This window comes from Arachis hypogaea, chromosome 13, assembly GCF_003086295.3.
Source record: "Arachis hypogaea cultivar Tifrunner chromosome 13, arahy.Tifrunner.gnm2.J5K5, whole genome shotgun sequence".
Taxonomy (NCBI): Eukaryota; Viridiplantae; Streptophyta; class Magnoliopsida; order Fabales; family Fabaceae; genus Arachis; species Arachis hypogaea.
In genome coordinates this window covers 68,730,764-68,751,467 of record NC_092048.1, presented here as the reverse complement: position 1 = coordinate 68,751,467, position 20,704 = coordinate 68,730,764, and the positions used below count along the sequence as shown (strand labels likewise).

Below are 20,704 nucleotides of genomic sequence, written 5' to 3'. Positions count from 1 at the left end.
AGTGACTCTTTTACCCAGCTGGCCCACTTGTGCCTCCAAATTTCTAATGGAGGACCTTATTTCATTCATGAAACTTAAAGTGGCCTTAGATAGATCAGAGACTATATTTGCTAAGCTAGATGGATTCTGCTCAGAATTCTCTGTCTGTTGCTGAGTGGATGATGGAAAAGGCTTTCTATTGCTAAACATGTTTCTTCCACCATTATTAAAGCCTTGTTGAGGTTTTTGTTGATCCTTCCATGAGAAATTTGGATGATTTCTCCATGAGGGATTATAGGTATTTTCATAGGGTTCCCCCATGTAATTCACCTCTGATATTGCAGGGTTCTCAGGATCATAAGCTTCTTCTTCAGAAGATGCCTCTTGAGTACTGTTGGATGCAGCTTGCAGTCCATTCAGACTCTGAGAAATTATATTGACTTGCTGAGTCAATATTTTATTCTGAGCCAATATGGCAATCAGAGTATCAATTTTAAGAACTCCCTTCCTTTGAGGCGTCCCATTACTCACAGGATTCCTTTCAGAAGTGTACATAAACTGGTTATTTGTAACCATGTTAATGAGTTCTTGAGCTTCTGCAGGCGTTTTCTGTAGGTGAATGGATCCACCTGCAGAATGGTCCAATGACATCTTAGATAATTCAGACAGACCATCATAGAATATATCCAGGATGGTCCATTCTGAAAGCATGTCAGAAGGACACTTTTTGGTCAGTTGCTTATATCTCTCCCAAGCTTCATAGAGGGATTCACCTTCTTTCTGTTTGAAGGTTTGAACATCCACTCTAAGCTTGCTAAGCTTTTCAGGAGGAAAAAACTTGGCTAAGAAAGCTGTGACCAGCTTATCCCAAGAGTTCAGGCTATCTTTAGGTTGAGAGTCCAACCATATTCTAGCTCTGTCTCTTACAGCAAACGGGAAAAGCATAAGCCTGTAGACCTCGGAGTCAACCCCATTGGTCTTAACAATATCACAAATCTGCAAGAACTCATTTAAGAATTGAAAAGGATCTTCTGATGGAAGTCCATGAAACTTGCAGTTCTGTTGCATCAGAGAAACTAGTTGAGGCTTTAGCTCAAAATTATTTGCTCCAATGGCAGGAATTGAGATGCTTCTTCCATGTAAATTGGAATTTGGTGCAGTAAAGTCACCAAGCATCTTCCTTGCATTGTTATTATTTTCAGCCATGTCTCCTTCTTTTTCGAAAATTTGTGTCAGATTTTCTCCAAAGAGTTGTGCTTTAGCTTCCCTTAGCTTCCTCTTCAGAGTCCTTTCAGGTTCAGGATCAGCTTCAACAAGAATGTTCTTATCCTTGTTTCTGCTCATATGAAAAAGAAGAAAATAGAAAAGAAAATATGGAATCCTCTATGTCACAATATAGAGATTCCTTATGTAAGTATAAGAAGAGAAGAATAGAGGAAGGAAAAGATAAGAATCCAAACACAGAGGGGAAGAGTGGGTTCGAATTCTTGGGTGGAAGAGAAGTGTTAGTAGATGAATAAATAATTAGAAGGAGATAAGAGAGGGAAGAATTCGAAAATTAAATGAAATAAAATAAAAATATTTTTTTAGTTTTTAATTTAAAATTAAAGTTAAAATTCGAAAATAAGAAAAGAAATAAAATTAAAATTAAAATTTAAAATAATTAGTTAATTAAAAAGGAATTTTGAAAAAAGAGGAAGGCGATTTTCGAAAATTAGAGAGAGAAAATTAATTAGGTAGTTTTGAAAAAGATAAGAATCAAACAAAAAGATAGGATTAATATGAAAAAGATTTGAAAATAAATTTTAAAAAGATAAGAGGTTAGAAAAGATTTTGAAAAAGATGTGATTGACATTTATTTTGAAAAAAAAAGATTTGAAAAAGAAATGTAAAAAGATTTGATTTTGAAAATTAAAGTTGATTACTTGACTAACAAGAAACAAAAAGATATGATTTTAAAATTTAAAGATTCAACCTTTCTTACTAGGCAAGTAACAAACTTAAAAAATTTTGAATCAATTACATTAATTGTTAGCATTAATTTCGAAAATATGAAATAGAAATAAGAAAAATATTTTGAAAATAAATTTTGAAAATTTTGAAAAATATGTAAAAATAAATGAAAAAGATTTTATTTTTGAAAAAGATTTGAAAAAGATAGAATTTTTAAATTGAAAATTTGACTTGACTCATAAGAAACAACTAAATTTTAAAAAATTTTGAAAGAGTCAACTCAAATTTTCGAAAATTTATGAGAGAATAAGGGAAATATATTTTTTTGATTTTTTAATTTTAATGATGAGAGAGAAAAACATCAAAAAGACTCAATGCATGAAAATTTTGGATCAAAACAAATGATGCATGCAAGAACACTTTGAATGTCAAGATGAACACCAAGAATACTTTGAATGTCAAGATGAACACCAAGAACTTATTTTTGAAAATTTTTATGAAAAGAAAAACATGCAAGACACCAAACTTAGAAATTTTCAATGTTGAGACATTAATAATTCAAAAATTCATATGAGAAACAAGAAAAGACACCAAATAAGAAATTTTAAAGATCAAACAAGAAGACTTACCAAGAACAACTTGAAGATCATGAAGAATGCAATGCATGGATTTTCGAAAAATACAAGAAAGAGATAAACATGCAATTGACACCAAACTTAAAAACTGACACAAGACTTAAACAAGAAACATAAAATTATTTTTGATTTTATGATTTTATTAATTTTTTTGGTTTTTTCGAAAATTAATTGGAAAAAGAAAATTAAGGATTTCAAAATTTTTAATGATAATTCCAGGAATCATTCAATGTTAGTCTAAAGCTCCGGTCCAGGAATTAGACATGGCTCACTAGCCAGCCAAGCTTTCAGTGAAAGCTCCGGTCCAAAACACTAGACATGGCCAATGGCCAGCCAAGCTTCAGCAGAACATTACATACAACAGCTAATTTGCTGGAAAAGACATAGAAGCTCTTCTCTTGAGATAGTTGAAATCTCGGTCCAAAAGATTAGACATGGCTTAACAGCCAGCCAGGATTCAACCTATCTCCTGAAGAACACAGAATAATTTATTTAATTTTTTTTTCGAAAATAATAAGAATAAAAGCAAAAACTTAAAATTAAAATAAAATTACCTAATCTGAGCAACAAGATGAACCGTCAGTTGTCCAAACTCGAACAATCCCCGGCAACGGCGCCAAAAACTTGGTGCACGAAATTGTGATCCTTACCAACGGCGCCAAAAACTTGGTGCTCGAAACATAATTCACACACTTTGTCGCAACTTCGCACAACTGGTGCACGAAATTGTGATCATCAATGGCACCAACAACTTGGTACGCACAATTGTAATCTCAACTCTTTATCACAACTCCGCACAACTAACCAGCAAGTGCACTGGGTCGTCCAAGTAATAAACCTGGGTCGATCCCATGGAGATTGTCGGCTTGAAGCAAGCTATGGTCATCTTGTAAATCTCAGTTAGGCAGATTCAAATGGTTATGGAGGATTGATAATTAAAAGATGAATAAAATATAAAATAAAGATAGAGATACCTATGTAATTGAGTGGTGAGAATTTCAGATAAGCGTATGAAGATGCTTTGTTCCTCCTAAACTTCTGCTTTCCCATTGCCTTCATCCAATCATTCATACTCCCTTCCATGGCAAGCTTTATGTTGGGCATCACCGTTGTTAATGGCTACTTCCCGTCCTCTCAGTGAAAATGTTCCAAATGCGCTGTCACCGCACGGCTAATCATCTATCGGTTCTCGATCATGTTGGAATAGGATCCATTGATCCTTTTGCGTCTGTCACATGCCCAACAATCGCGAGTTTGTAGCACGTCACATTCATCCCTTCCCAAATCCTACTCTGAATACCACAGACAAGGTTTAGACTTTCCAGATCTCAAGAATGACGGCTAATAATTCTAGCCTATACCAAGAGATACGCATTCAAGCCATTGCTAGTAGAAGAGAGGTGGTTGTCAGGCACATGTTCATAGGTGAGAATGATAATGAGTGTCACGGATCGTCACATTCATCAAGTTGAAGAACGAATGAATATCTTAGAGAAGAAGTAGGCGTGAATTAAATAGAAAAACAGTAGTACTTTGCATTAATTCATGAAGAACAACAGAGCTCCACACCTTAATCTATGGTGTGTAGAAACTCCACCGTTGAAAATGCATAAGAACAAGGTTCAGGCATGGCCGTGAGGCCAGCCTCCCAAAACATGATCAAGTGTATGAAATTCTTCGTGTGTAAAAGTATGAAAATACAATAGCAAAAGGTCCTATTTATAGAAAACTAGTAGCCTAGGGTTACAGAAATAAGTAATTAATGCAGAAATCTTCTTCCGGGCCCACTTGGTGTGTGCTTGGGCTGAGCATTGAAGCTTCCATGTGTAGAGACTTTTCTTGGAGTTAAACGCCAGCTTTTGTGCCAGTTTGGGCGTTTAACTCTAGCTTTTATGCCAGTTCTGGCGTTTTGACGCTAGAATTTCTGTGCTGACTTGGAACGCCAGTTTGGGCCATTAAATCTTGGGCAAAGTATAGACTATTATATATTGCTGGAAAGCCCAGGATGTCTACTTTCAAATGCAATTGAGAGCGCGCCAATTGGGTTTCTGTAGCTCCAGAAAATCCACTTCGAGTGCAGGGAAGTCAGAATCCAACAGCATTTGCAGTCCTTTTTCAGCCTCTGAATCAGATTTTTGCTCAGGTCCTTCAATTTCAGCCAGAAAATATCTGAAATCACAGAAAAACACACAAACTCATAGTAAAGTCCAGAAATATGATTTTTATTTAAAAACTAATAAAAACATAATAAAAACTAACTAAAATATACTAAAATATACTAAAAACAATGCCAAAAAGCGTATAAATTATCCGCTCATCACAACACCAAACTTAACCGCTCAGTCTCAAGTTTTCACTTGACACCTTCGCGCCACAAGCACATGGTTAGGGACAGCTTGGTTTAGCCGCTTAGGCCAGGATTTTATTCCTGTGGGCCCTCCTATCCACTGATGCTCAAAGCCTTGGGTCCCTTTTTTTTATTTTTTTATTTTACCCTTGCCTTTTGGTTTAAAGGGCTATTGGCTTTTTCTGCTTGCTTTTTCTTTTTCTTTTCTCTCTTTTTTTTTGTATTTTTTTTCGCATATATTTTTTTCTGCAAGCTTTTCACTGCTTTTTCTTGCTTCAAGAATCAATTTTATGATTTTTCAGATTATCAAATAACATTTCTCCTTTTCCCATTATTCTTTCAAGAGCCAACAATTTTAACATTCATAAACAACAAATTCAAAAATATGCACTGTTCAAGTATTCATTCAGAAAAACAATAGTATTGCCATCACATCAAAATAATTAAACTGTTTTAAAATTTGAAATTCATGTACTTCTTTTTCCTTTTCAATTAAAAACATTTTCCATTTAAGAAAGGTGATGGATTTATTTTCATAGCTTTAAGGCATAGACACTTAGACACTAGTGATCATGTAATAAAGACACAAACATAAATAAATATAAAGTATAAAAATTCGAAAAACAGAAAATAAAGAACAAGGAAATTAAAGAACGGGTCCACCTTAGTGATGGCAGCTTGTTCTTCCTCTTGAAGATCTTATGGAGTGCTTAAGCTCCTCAATGTCTCTTCCTTGCCTTTGTTGCTCCTCTCTCATGGTTCTTTGGTCTTCTCTAATTTCATGGAGGAGGATGGAATGCTCTTGGTGTTCCACCCTTAGTTGTCCCATATTGGAACTTAATTCTCCTAGGGATTTCATGATGAATTTCCTCATGCTCTTAGTGAGGTTCTCCTATTTGGGCTCCCTTGTTTGTATTGAGCTCCTTCCATACAGATGTCCATGAGGACTTGGTCCAACCTTTGATCAAAGTTGACCCTTCTAGTGAAAGGATGAGGGTCTCCTTGCATTATTTGTCACAACTTCATAGAAGTGGTTTTGATGGACCTTTGAGATGAATCTCTCCATCTCCCATGACTCGGAGGTGGAAGCTTTTGCCTTCCCTTTCCTCTTTCTAGAGGTTTCTCCGGCCTTTGGTGCCATTAATGGTTATGGAAAAACAAAAAGCAACGCTTTTACCACACCAAACTTAGAAGGTTTGCTCGTCCTCGAGCAAAAGAACAAAGAAAAGAGTAGAAGAAGAAAAAATAGAGGAGATGGAGGGGCTCAGTGTTTCGGCCAAGGGGGAGAAGAGCGTGGATGTTGTGTGAAAATGAAGGAGTGAAGATTGGTTTATATAGGATTGGAGAGGGGGTATGGTTCGGCCATTATGGGTGGGTTTGGGAGGCAAAGTGGTTTGAATTTTAATGGTGAGGTAGGTAGGGTTTTATGATGGATGGATGTGGGTTGGTGAAGAGATTATGGAGAAGAGGTATTGAGGTGATTGGTGAATGGGTGAAGAAGAAAGAGAGAGATGAGGTATGGGGATCCTGTGGGTTCCACAGATCCTGAGGTATCATGGATTTCTCATCCCTGCACCAGGTGGCGTGCAAAATGCCCTTCCTTGACAATCCTGGCATTAAACGCCAGGCTGCTGCCCATTTCTGGCGTTAAACGCCAGTCTGGTGCCCATTTCTGGCGTTAAACGCCAGTCTGGTGCCCATTTCTGGCATTAAATGCCCAGAATGGTGCCAGACTGGGCGTTTAACGCCCATTCTGCTACCCTTACTGGCATTTAAACGCCAGTAAGTTTCTCCTCCAGGGTGTTCTATTTTTAATACTGTTTTTCCTTCTATTTTTGCTTTTTCAATTGTTTTTGTGACTTCACATGATCATCAACCTACAGAAAAAATAAAATAACAAATAGAAAATAGAAATTTAACATAGAATAGTAAAGATTAGGTTGCCTCCCAACAAGCGCTTCTTTAATGTCAATAGCTTGACAGTGGGCTCTCATGGAGCCTTACAGATGTTCAGAGCAATGTTGGAACCTCCCAACACCAAACTTAGAGTTTGAATGTGGGGGTTCAACACCAAACTTAAAGTTTGGTTGTGGCCTCCCAACACCAAACTTAGAGTTTGACTGTAGGGGCTCTGTTTGACTTTGTATTGAGAGAAGCTCTTCATGCTTCCTCTCCATGGTTACAGAGGGATATCCTTGAGCTTTAAACACAAGGGAGTCTTCATTCACTTGAATGATCAATTCTCCTCTGTCAACATCAATCACAGCTTTTGCTGTGGCTAGGAAGGGTCTGCGAAGGATGATGGATTCATCCATACACTTTCCAGTCTCTAGGATTATGAAATCAACAGGGAGGTAATGGTCTTCAACCTTTACCAAGACATCCTCTACAAATCTATAAGCCTGTTTCTTTAAATTATCTGCCATCTCTAGTGAGATTCTTGCAGCTTGTACCTCAATGATCCCTAGCTTCTTCATTATAGAGAGAGGCATGAGGTTTATACTTGACCCTAGGTCACACAGAGCCTTCTCAAAGGTCATGGTGCCTATGGTACAAGGTATTGAAAACTTTCCAGGATCTTATCTCTTCAGAGGTAATCTCTGCCTAGTCAAGTTATCTAGTTCTTTGATGAGTAATGGAGGTTCATCCTCCCAAGTCTCATTACCAAATATCTTGGCATTTAGTTTCATGATTGCTCCAAGGTACTTAGTAACTTGCTCTTCAGTAACATCTTCATCCTCTTCAGAGGAAGAATACTCATCAGAGCTCATGAATAGCAGAAGTAAATTCAATGGAATCTCTATGGTCTCAGTGCGAGCCTCAGATTCCCATGGTTCCTCATGAGGGAACTCCTTGGAGGCCAGTAGACGTCCATTGAGGTCTTCCTTAGTGGAGGTTACTGCCTCTTCCTCCTCTCCAAGTTCGGTCGTGTGGGTCATGTTAATGGCCTTGCACTCTCCTTTTGGATTTTCTTCTGTATTGCTTGGAAGCGTACTAGGAGGGAGTTCAGTAACTTTCTTAGTCAGTTGACCCACTTGTGCCTCCAAATTTCTAATGGAGGACCTTGTTTCAGTCATAAAACTTTGAGTGGTTTTAATTAGATCAGAGACTATGGTTGCTAAGTCAGAATAGCTTTGCTTAGAATTCTCTGTCTGTTGCTGAGAAGATGATGGAAAAGGCTTACTATTGCTAAACCTATTTCTTCCACCATTATTGTTGTTGAAACCTTGTTGAGGCCTCTGTTGGTCCTTCCATGAGAGGTTTGGATGATTCCTCCATGAAGGATTATGGGTGTTTCCATAGGGTTCTCCCATGTAATTCACCTCTTCCATTGTTGGGTTCTCAGGATCATAAGCTTCTTCTTCAGATGAAGCTTCTTTGGTATTGCCTGTTGCTGCTTGCATTCCAGACAGACTCTGAGAAATCATATTGACTTGTTGAGTCAATATTTTATTCTGAGCCAGTATGGCATTCAGAGTATCAATCTCAAGAACTCCTTTCTTCTGATTTGTCCCATTATTCACAGGGTTCCTTTTAGAAATGTACATGAATTGGTTATTTGCAACCATCTCAATGAGTTTCTGAGCTTCTGCAGGCGTCTTCTTCAGATGAAGAGATCCTCCAGCAAAGCTGTCCAATGACATCTTGGACAGTTCAGACAGACCATCATAGAAGATACCTATGATGCTCCATTCTGAAAGCATGTCAGAAGGGCACCTTCTGATTAATTGCTTGTATCTTTCCCAAGCTTCATAGAGGGATTCACCTTCCTTCTGTCTGAAGGTTTGGACTTCCACTCTAAGCTTACTCAATTTTTAAGGTGGAAAGAACTTTGCCAAGAAGGCATTAACTAGCTTTTCCCAAGAGTTCAGGCTTTCTTTAGGTTGTGAATCCAACCATGTTCTAGCTCTGTCTCTTACAGCAAAGGGAAAAAGCATAAGCTTGTAGACCTCGGGATCAACCCCATTGGTCTTGACAGTATCACAGATTTGCAAGAATTCAGCTAAGAACTGATGAGGATCTTCCAATGGAAGTCCATGAAACTTGCAATTCTGTTGCATCAGAGAGACTAATTGAGGCTTAAGCTCAAAGTTGTTTGCTCCAATGGCAGAGATTGAGATGCTTCTCCCATAGAGGTCAGGAGTAGGTGCAGCAAAGTCACCAAGCACCTTCCTTGCATTGTTGGCATTGTTGTTGTTTTCGGCTGCCATGTCTTCTTCTTGTTTGAAAAGCTCTGTTAGGTCCTCTATAGAGAGTTGTACTTTAGCTTTTCTTAGCTTTCTCTTCAAGGTCCTTTCAGGTTCAGGATCATCTTCAACAAGAATGCCCTTGTCCTTGCTCCTGCTCATATGAAAAGAGAGAAGAAAATATAGAATCCTCTATGTCACAGTATAGAGATTCCTTGAGGTGTCAGAGGAAAAGAAGAATAAAAGGAGGAGGTAGAGAAGAGAGAATTCGAACTTGTCAAGGGAGATAGAGTTCGAATTGCTCATTGAGGAGGGGTGTTAGTCCTTAAATAGAAGGGTGTGAAAAGAGGGGAAGAATTTTCGAAAATAAATTAAAAAGATTTTGAAAAAAAATTAAAATAAATTTGAAAATTTGATTGATGATTTTCGAAAACTAAGATCGGGAAAGAAATAAAGTGATTTTTTGAAAAAGATTTTGAAATTAGAAATAAAAAAGATTTGATTGAAAATTAATTTTGAAAAAGATGTGATTGAGAAGATATGATTTAAAATCAAATTAAAAAGAGAAAGTTTTAAAATTAAAGTTGATTACTTGACTAACAAGAAATTAAAAGATATGATTCTAGAATTAAAACTTTTGCTCTTTTCTTAATAGGCGAGTAATAACTTGAAAATTTTGAATTAAATCATTAATTGTAACAAATATTTTCGAAAATAATAATAAAAAAATGGAAAGAAATTGATTTTGAAAGGATATGATTGAAAAGATATGATTTGAAAAAGATTTGATTTTGAAAAATTATGAATACTTGAAAAAAATTTGAATTAAAAACAAAATCTTTCCTCTTATGTCATCCTGGCGTTAAACGCCCAGAATGGCATCCATTCTGGCGTTTAACGCCCAAAATCCTACCTTTTTGGGCATTTAACGCCTAGCCAGGTACCCTGGCTGGCGTTTAAATGCCAGTTTTTCTTTTTCACTGGGCGTTTTGAATGCCCAGCTTTTTCTGTGTAATTCCTCTGCTGAATGTTCTGAATCTTCAATTCTCTGTGTTATTGACTTGAAAAGACACAATTTTGAAAATTTTTTAATTTTTAATGATGAGAAATAATAAAAATGCAACTAAGATCAAATAAACAATGCATGCAATACACCAAACTTAGAAGTTTGTATACTAAGGACTATAATAATTTGAAAATGCATGTAAGAAACAACAAAAGACACAAAATAAGAGAAATTAAAGATCAGAGCACTGAAATCATCAAGAACAACTAGAAGATCAATGAAGAACATAATGTATATATTCGAAAAATGCAAGAAGAATAAAGACATGCAATTGACACCAAACTTAAAATTGATACTAGACTCAAACAAGAAACATAAAATATTTTTGATTTTTATGGTTTTATAAATTTTTTTTTGTGATTTTTCAAAAATTGAGTGGAGAAGAAAATAAAGGGATTCAAAATTTTTAATAAGAGTTCCAGGAATCATTGCAATGCTAGTCTAAGACTCCGGTCCAGGAATTAGACATGGCTTACTAGCCAGCCAAGCTTTCAATGAAAGCTCCGGTCCAAAACACTAGACATGGCCAATGGCCAACCAAGCTTTAGCAGATCATTGCTCACAACAGCAAAATTGATAGAAATCAACAAGGTCTTGTGATGATAAGTTGAAACCTCGGTCCAAAAGATTAGACATGGTTTCACAGCCAGCCAGACTTCAACAAATCATCATGAAACTCTAGAATTCATTCTTAAAAACTCTGAAGGACAAAATAGAAATTTTTTATGTATTTTTGAAATTTTTTTTTTGAAAATAAAAAGTAAAATTACCTAATCTAAGCAACAAGATGAACCGTTAGTTGTCCAAACTCGAACAATCCCTGGCAACGGCGCCAAAAACTTGGTGCACAAAATTGTGATCATCAATGGCGCCAACAACTTAGTACGCATAATTATAATCTCAACTCTTTATCACAACTCCGCACAACTAACCAGCAAGTGCACTGGGTCGTCCAAGTAATAAACCTTACGTGAGTAAGGGTCGATCCCACGGAGATTGTCGGCTTGAAGCAAGCTATGGTCATCTTGTAAATCTCAGTCAGGCAGATTCAAATGGTTATGAAGGATTGATAATTAAAAGATGAATAAAATATAAAATAAAGATAGAGATACTTATGTAATTCATTGGTGAGAATTTCAGATAAGCGTATGAAGATGCTTTGTTCCTCCTAAACTTCTGCTTTCCCATTGCCTTCATCCAGTCATTCATACTCCCTTCCATGGTAAGCTTTATGTTGGGCATCACCGTTGTCAATGGCTACTTCCCGTCCTCTCAGTAAAAATGTTCCAAATGCGCTGTCACCGCACGGCTAATCATCTGTCGGTTCTCGATCATGTTGGAATAGGATCCATTGATCCTTTTGCGTCTGTCACACGCCCAACAATCGCGAGTTTGAGGCTCATCACAATCATCCCTTCCCAGATCCTACTCGGAATACCACAGACAAGGTTTAGACTTTCCGGATCTCAGGAATGACCGCCAATAATTCTAGCCTATACCACGAAGGTTCCGATCTTAGATTAGAAACCCAAGAGATACGCATTCAAGCTATTGCTAGTAGAACAGAGGTGGTTGTCAGGCACATGTTCATAGGTGAGAATGATGATGAGTGTCACGGATCATCACATTCATCAAGTTGAAGAACGAATGAATATCTTAGAGAAGAAGTAGGCGTGAATTGAATAGAAAAAAAGTAGTACTTTGCATTAATTCATGAAGAACAGCAGAGCTCCACACCTTAATCTATGGTGTGTAGAAACTCCACCGTTGAAAATACATAAGAACAAGGTTCAGGCATGGCCGTGAGGCCAGCCTCCCAAAACGTGATCAAGTGTATGAAAGTCTTCGTGTGTAAAAGTATGAAAATACAATAGCAAAAGGTCCTATTTATAGAAAACTAGTAGCCTAGGGTTACAGAAATAAGTAATTAATGCAGAAATCTTCTTCCGGGCCCACTTGGTGTGTGCTTGGGCTGAGCATTCAAGCTTCTATGTGTAGAGACTTTTCTTGAAGTTAAACACCAGCTTTTGTGCCAATTTGGGCGTTTAACTCCAGCTTTTATGCCAGTTCTGGCGTTTTGACGCTAGAATTTCTATGCTGACTTGAAACGCCAGTTTGGGCCACCAAATCTTGAGCAAAGTATAGACTATTATATATTGCTGGAAAACCCAGGATGTCTACTTTCCAACGCAATTGAGAGCGTGCCAATTGGGCTTCTATAGCTCCAGAAAATCCACTTCGAGTGCAGGGAGGTCAGAATCCAACAGCATCTGCAGTCCTTTTTCAGCCTCTGAATCAGATTTTTGCTCAGGTCCCTCAATTTTAGCCAGAAAATACATGAAATCACAGAAAAACACACAAACTGATAGTAAAGTCTAGAAATGTGATTTTTGTTTAAAAACTAATAAAAACATAATAAAAACTAACTAAAATATACTAAAAACATACTAAAAACAATGCCAAAAAGCGTATAAATTATCCGCTCATCAACAACTAACCAGCAAGTGCACTGGGTCGTCCAAGTAATAAACCTTACATGAGTAAGGGTTGATCCCATGGAGATTGTCGGCTTGAAGCAAGCTATGGTCACCTTGTAAATCTCAGTCAGGCGGATTCAAATGGTTATAGAGTTTTAATAATTAAAATATAATTAAAATATAAAATAAAGATAGAGGTACTTATGTAATTCATTGGTGAGATTTTCAGATAAGTGTATGGAGACGCTTTTGTTCCTTCTAAACCTCTGCTTTCCTACTGTCTTCATCCAATCCTTCATACTCCTTTCCATGGCAAGCTTTGTGTAGGGCATCACTATTGTCAATGGCTACTTCCCATCCTCTCAGTGAAAATGGTCCAAGATGCGCTGTCACCGCACGTTTATTCATCTGTCGGTTCTCGATCATACTAGAATAGGATTCAGTAATCCTTTTGCGTCTGTCACTACGCTCAGCACTCGCGAGTTTGAAGCTCGTCACAGCCATCCCTTCCCGGATCCTACTCGGAATACCACAGACAAGGTTTAGAATTTTCGGACCTCAAGAATTGCCGCCAATAGTTCTAGCCTATACCACGAAGACTCTGATCTCACGATCAGAAGGCTAAGAGATACACATTCAAGCTTGTTTGCATGTAGAACGGAAGTGTTTGTCAGGCACACGTTCATAAGTGAGAATGATGATGAGCGTCACATAATCATCACATTCATCATGTTCTTGTGTGCGAATGAATATCTTAGAAAAGAAATAGGCTTGAATTGAATAGAAAAACAATAGTACTTTGTATTAATTCAAGAGGAACAGCAGAGCTCCACACCTTAATCTATGGTGTGTAGAAACTCTACCGTTGAAAATACATAAATGATGAAGGTCCAGGCACGGCCGAATGGCTAGCCCCTAGACGTGATCAAAGGATCAAAAGATAATCCCCAGATGTAAATACAATAGTAAAAAGTTCTATTTATACTAAATTAGTTACTAGGATTACAGAAATGAGTAAATGATGCAGAAATTCACTTCCGGGCCAACTTGGTGTGTGCTTGGGCTGAGCATTGAAGCTTTCACATGCAGAGGTCTTTCTTGGAGTTAAACGCCAGTTTGTAACCTGTTTCTGGCGTTTAACTCTGCTTTGCAACCTGTTTCTGGCGTTTAACCCTAGAATAGGGCAGAGAGCTGGCGTTGAACGCCAGTTTGCGTCGTCTAAACTCGGGCAAAGTATGAACTATTATATGTTGCTGGAAAGCCTTGGATGTCTACTTTCCAACTCAATTGAGAGTGCGCCATTTGGACTCTTGTAGCTCCAGAAAATCCACTTTGAGTGTAGGGAGGTCAGAATCCAACAACATCTGCAGTCCTTCTTCAACCTCTGAATCTGATTTTTGCTCAAGTCCCTCAATTTCAGCCAGAAATTATCTGAAATCATAGAAAAACACACAAACTCATAGTAAAGTCCAGAAATGTGATTTTTATTTAAAAAATAATAAAAATATACTAAAAACTATATAAAAATAATGCCAAAAAGCGTAAAAATTATCCGCTCATCAACCACCATCATAAAATAGTCATATATACAACCCATTTGATTCATGTTTGAAGGCAATTAAGTAAATTGGTGGGCACATAAATGACCACTTTATTGTGTACGTATGAATTGGAAGTGGAAGGGTGTAAAAGGATTAAATTTATTCCACTCATAATGTACATAATAAAGTCTAATCGTGAACCCAATTTACTATATGCGGTGAATTTAAGTTTGGTGTCCAAAAGACACCCATTAAATGCCCTCTAAATAAAAGAATGTGAAGCACTTTTTTGTGATCACTGATGGGGTTTCAAATTGGATTTACAGGAAAAAGGTGGGGCCCACAGGACATTGATAGCTCATCAAGTCAAGGAGTCAAAGTGTACTTACACTTTGGAACTCAAACACTTAAAGAAAGCTGAAGAGATAAGGGTTGGCGCATCTTCCCATGTTAGGCGCCACTCCCAAGTGGGAAAACATTCAATTTTTCATCTTCAATTCCCACCTTCCAGATCCCTCTTCTCACCCCTATAAATCCTACTCACCTTTCCCACCATTTTCTACACTACAACACCGAAACCCCCATTCTTCATTCGTGCTTCTTTCTTTCTTTCATTCTTCATTCTTGTTTTCTTGATTGAGACAATCAAGTCCTAAGTTTGGTGTCCAAGCAAACCTTTGATTTGCTTATTTCTTTGCTCCTTTCTTCAGATCTTAATCACCCTTTCAAACCCTCTCTTCTTACCCAAATGGCACCACCAAACGCCACTTCATCAAAGAAAAGAAAGACCAAGGAAACTGGCTCTAGTTCATCAAGCTTTAATAAGTTCAAGTTCCTCTCACTCTTCCACCAAAACCAATTTTGTGGGTGGGTGAGTGAGAGACAAATCATTCTGAAAGTTGGTTTCCAATTAGGGAGGAATGAACACATTGATGCCAGGGCATTTTGGCCAATTTTACTGACCTTTTCTTTACTGTTTTAGGGTAGTTTCATGCATTTTCTTAGTAAATAAGCAAGTTTTGGGTAGATATTCACTTACATCTTGATTCAAGCAAACATTGTGAACTTTACATGATTTTATGAGAATTATGCATGAATTGAATGATAAAATGGATGATGCATGATCTCATGATTTAGAACCAAGCTTTGACGCACTTTATTTGCTTGATTTCAGGACAAAGGAAGCAAGGAAGAGCCATGTTAGTAGCCACGTTAGTCCAACTAACGTGACCACTAACGTGGAATGGGAGCTAGCTTGCAACGTTAATGGAAAAAGTGATCACCAATAACGCCTTCGAAAGCCATCATAGCCCACGTTAGTGGCCACGTTAATTACATTAACGTGGAAGCTAACGTGGAGGAAAAGGGAAGCTCCAACGTTAGTGGTAAAAGTGAATACCACTAACGTTCCAAAAGGGCACAATTGGCCACGTTAAGAGTCACGTTAATTACATTAACGTGAACTCTAACGTGGGAGGATCAAGGAATCGCCAACGTTAGTGACACTCACCTTTGTCACTAACGTTGGACTAAGCCAATATTGCCCACGTTAGTTGCCACGTTAATTACATTAACGTGGAAGCTAACGTGGAGGAAACAAATGATGGGCCAACGTTAGTGACACTCACCTTTGTCACTAACGTTGGAGATGGAAATCACCACAACGTTAGTGGTCACGTTAATGCAATTAACGTGAGTCACTAACGTGGGAAGAAGGGGCGTTTGAAGCGTTAGTGACAAAGGTAAGTGTCACTAACACTCTCGAAGCTTAGGCATGACCGCGTTAAGGGTCACGTTAGTTATACTAACGTGAACTCTAACGTGGAGAAAAGGTGCAATAAGCAATGTTATTAGAAAAGGTGAATGCCAATAACGTTTGCGAAGGACCAAGAGGCAACGTTAGTGGTCACGTTAGTGCCACTAACGTTGAAGTTAACGTGGATCATTTTTGGCTTAGAACGTTAGTGAAAAAGGTGATCGTCACTAACGTTCTCGAACCCACATTTACACTTAACGTTAACACCACTAACGTCCTAACTAACGTCCATGCCCAACTCACACTTTTTCTGCAAGCAAAGCTGAGCCCACTGAAGACTGTAACTGCTTCAACTAAAGATCCAAAGGCCCATATCCAAGACTTGAAGAGCCAACTAGAAGATTAGAAGAGTAGTATATATATAGGAGTAGTTTTGAACTAGTGGAGAGCTTTTGGCATTTTGGAGAACTACACTCTGTATATTTACTTTCTCTGCAACTTCTAGTTTTATTTTGAAAATGTACTTTTCATTTATGCTTTCCATTTCCAGAGCTATGAACAACTAAACCCCTTTCATTGGGTTAGATAGCTCTGTTGTGATTTGATGGATCAATTATAGTTTTCATTCTTATTCTTCTTTCTTTACTCTTGATTTACTAGAAAGCTTTCGATCTTAAATCAATTGGTTAGTTGTCTTGGAAAAGAAACTATCCATAATTGGATCTCCTCTGAGTCTTGGAAAAGGGATGAGGAGATCATGCTAGAATTGCTTTCTCATGTTGGACCAAATTGGTGTTTGGATGGATATAGTGACATATAATCCTACCAACACTTTGATTTGGAAATACATGTGGTATAATCAGTGACCAAACTTCATCTCTTCCCATGAGCAATTAAATCAAGGAATTGAGAAATTGTTCAAGCTTAGAGAGATTGGGTTGCCAAGGAATTGGGATCCAATCACTTAAGATTGCCAAGGAGATCAATGAATGCATTGATTGAGGAAGAGATGAGAATGAACTTGATCCGGGGGATTGCAATATCTCTTGATCCGAATGTTCATTTTATTTTTAGTTCTTACATTTACTTTTCTTACCATTTTACTTTTCTGCACTTTATAGTTTCCCTTTACATTCATTTTATTTACACTTCCTGCTGCTCATCATCCAAATCTGAACCGTCTAACTAGGATAATCAATTAACCATTGATTGCTTAATCCGTTAATCCCTGTGGATTTGACCTCACTCTATTGTGAGTTTTTACTTGACGACAATTCGATATACTTGCTGAAGGGAAATTTGTTGAGAGACAAGTTTCCATGCATCAAGTTTATGGTGCTGTTGCCGGGGATTGATTTTGTATCAACAATGATTAAATTGGTGGATAACTAGATTGCGCATTGTTCTTTTGTTTGATTTAATTTCATTTGAGTGATTTACTCTCAGTTTTATTTTTTTTTCTTCCCTTTACCCCTTACCCGTTGTGGTGTTATCTTTAATTTTTTTCTACAATTCAGTTCACTAACCCGCTAACTGTTTGATATATTGCATCACTCACCCTAACAACATTCCTAACAAGAGTAAACTCCATACAATTTCTCTCTTGCTTTTGCTCTGTTGGTTGTATGACAGGTAGAAGAAGCGGGGCTTCAACTTCCTTTGATTCTGAATCTGAGAGGACCCTCCTTAGATTAAGGAGGGAAGCAAGAGGAAAGAGAGTCGTTAGTGCTGAGAAAGAGGAGGAGTATTTTGAACCAGACATGGATGAGAATATGGAGAACCATCATGAAGAAGAGGCTCACAACCATGGCAGAGAAGGTCCAGTGCATCTTGCTGGACAAGAGAGAAGAGTTTTAGGCTCTTATATAAATCCTAACCCAGGAAACTGTGGAAGTAGCATCCAAAAGCTAACCATACATGCCAATAACTTTGAACTAAAGCCACAGCTCATCACCCTTGTTCAGAACAACTGTTCATTCGGAGAAAGTGTCCAAGAAGACTCCAATCAACATCTAACTACCTTCCTGAGGATATGTGATACTGTGAAGTCTAATGGTGTTCATCTTGACACCTATAGATTACTTTTGTTCCCCTTTTCACTCAAGGACAAAGCATCTAAATGGCTGGAATCTTTCCCGAAGGAGAGTTTAACAACCTGGGAAGATGTGGTGAATAAATTCTTGGCAAGATTCTATCCTCCTCAAAGAATCAACAGGTTGAGAGCTAAGGTACAAACCTTCAGGCAACAAGATGGTGAAACTCTCTATGAAGCATGGGAGAGGTTTAAGGACTTGACAAGAAGGTGCCCGCCAGATATGTTAAATGAATGGGTGCAGTTACACATTTTCTATGAAGGTCTTTCTTACGAATTAAAGAAGGCAGTAGACCACTCATATGGGGGTCTCTGAACAAGAAGAAGACCATTGAAGAAGCCATAGATGTCATTGAGACTGTAGCTGAGAATGACTACTTCTATGCTTCTGAAAGAGGCAACACTAGAGGAGTGATGGAGCTAAACAATGTGGATGCACTACTAGCTCAAAATAAGATGATCACCAAGCAGCTGGCTGACCTTACCAAGAAGATGGAAAGGAACCAAGTAGCAGCAACCACTACCTCATCAGCAACTCAAGAAGGAGTGAATGCAGAGGTAGAGGATGATCAGGAACAAGTCAACTACATTAGGAACTTACCTAGGCAGATCCATGATCCATACTCCAAAACTTATAATCCTGGTTGGAGGAACCACCCAAATTTTGGGTGGGGAAATCAACAAGATCAAGGCCAAGATTAGAGACGTCACAACCCCAACAACAATGCAGCTCACCAACATTCCACACAGAGATTATATCAGCACCCACCTAACAACACCTCTCAACATCCATATCAAAACCAAAATGGCCCTTCTCATCCCTCCAATCTCAACTCACCATCATCCGAAGATCGACTCTCAAGGATTGAGACTCTACTTGAAGGTATATGTAAGTAAATCCAAGACAACAAGGTGTTTAAGGAGGAGGTGCTAGCCAATATCAAAAACCAGGGAGACACCATCAAGAGGCTAGAATTTCAAGTGGGATACCTCTATGAGAAGATTCCCAAACCTACTGACAGCTTCCCAAGTGACACAGAGAAAAATTCGAGAGGTGAAGCAAAGAAAATAAGATGGAAAGAATGCAAGATCGTCACTATAAGTGATAGGGGGACTGAGGAAGAGATGAACAAACCCTTAGAACAACCTAGAGACACCTCAGCAGAGAAGCAGGAAGAGGGTCACCAAGAAACCAAAATTACAAAGAAGGAGATTCTGAACCTCTATGCACCTTTTCGCTAAAGACTCAAGGGTGGTATAGAAAAGAGAATATACTCAAAGTTCCTTGATATGTTTGCATCTCTCCATGTAAACATACCATTCATCAAAGCTCTCCAACAAATGCCTTCATACATTAAGTGTATGAAGGAGCTGTTGACAAGGAAAAGCTCACTCAAAGGAGGGCAAACAATAGTAATGAATAAGGAGTGCAGTGCTCTCATTCAACTAGAGTTTCCCACAAAAAGGAAGGATCCAGGGAGTTTTCACATCCCCTGTGCCATAGGAGAAACACTGATTGATAAGGGACTCTGTGATCTGGGAGCAAGCATTAATTTAATGCCTCTATCTCTCATGAAGAAGCTGCAAATCAATGAGCTAACACCCACAGACGTAGTCATCAGGCTGGCTGACAAAACTCAAAAACAAGCAGTAGGAGTGGTTGAAAACGTGTTGGTGAAGGTTGGGAACTACTTCCTTCCCACAGACTTTGTCATATTGGAAATGGAAGAGAGTTACCTCCATCCAATCATATTGGGAAGACCATTCCTAGCTACAGCCAGAGCGCTTATAGATGTGGAGCGAAGAGAGCTAATACTGAGGATACATGATGAACAACTTACCTTTAATGTCTTCAAACCCTCACAAGAAGTAGATCAAGAAAACAAGGAACCAAAGGAAGATCACGACAAGGCACTGGTGGAAGAAACAAGCAATGAAGCACAAATTGTACACCCAGGAATCCCTTTGGTTAGTAAGCAAAATAGTCAGAAGGTGCCACAGCTAGAGGAAACCCAAGAAGAGCTAAAACCACCAGAGTCATATGAGACTAGCAACAAAATTTCCTTGTAAAAAGAGGCCACAAGGAGCAGGATAGCGTTAAAAGAAACAAGGAAGAAGGCACCAAGGAGATGGAGGAACAAGAAGATCCCTACAGAGGATATCTCTCCATGGAATAAAGTGATCTCAGCTTATCTCCCAGCTATCCCACCTCATCTCCCCACCATCCCATCTTAGCTGCCTAAAGTTTTCACCATCAACAGAATTCTCTCCTTAGAACATGTGGAGATCCTTAATAAAGCCAATGGAGATAGATTCACTGCGAGGGGGGAAGATTTGAAGCATTACCAACCACCCTAACAAAGGCAGAACGTCAAGCTAGTGACGCTAAAGAAGCGCTTCATGGGAGGCAACCCGTGTTTTATATGCTTTTAAAGTAGTTAATAATGCAAGGTTCATGAATTCCAAATCAACTTTGACATACACTTAATGAATCCTTTTTTTTGCAACATATAGTGAAGAACAAGTTTGGTGTTCAAGGCACACTAAGAGAACATAAATGCAACTCATATCATGTCACTCTTAGAACCTTGAACAAATCTTTTTACACCACATGGCCACAAACTAAGTTTGGTGTCACCAATGTTGCATACATGGACAATTAAATAGTCAG

General features: G+C 38.2%; 3 non-coding genes across 3 annotated transcripts; 2 read left to right on the top strand and 1 right to left on the bottom strand.

The window, feature by feature from the left end:
- Positions 1-684: 684 nt before the first annotated feature.
- Positions 685-792, top strand: LOC112738705 (small nucleolar RNA R71). Its single transcript, XR_003169650.1, has one exon. It is a non-coding gene; the product is annotated as a small nucleolar RNA R71 (small nucleolar RNA).
- A 7,820-nt stretch (positions 793-8,612) lies between these two features.
- On the top strand, positions 8,613-8,720 carry LOC112738914 (small nucleolar RNA R71). Its single transcript, XR_003169862.1, has one exon. It is a non-coding gene; the product is annotated as a small nucleolar RNA R71 (small nucleolar RNA).
- Positions 8,721-18,154: 9,434 nt separating this feature from the next.
- Positions 18,155-18,261, bottom strand: LOC112739283 (small nucleolar RNA R71). Its single transcript, XR_003170216.1, has one exon. It is a non-coding gene; the product is annotated as a small nucleolar RNA R71 (small nucleolar RNA).
- Positions 18,262-20,704: the final 2,443 nt, after the last annotated feature.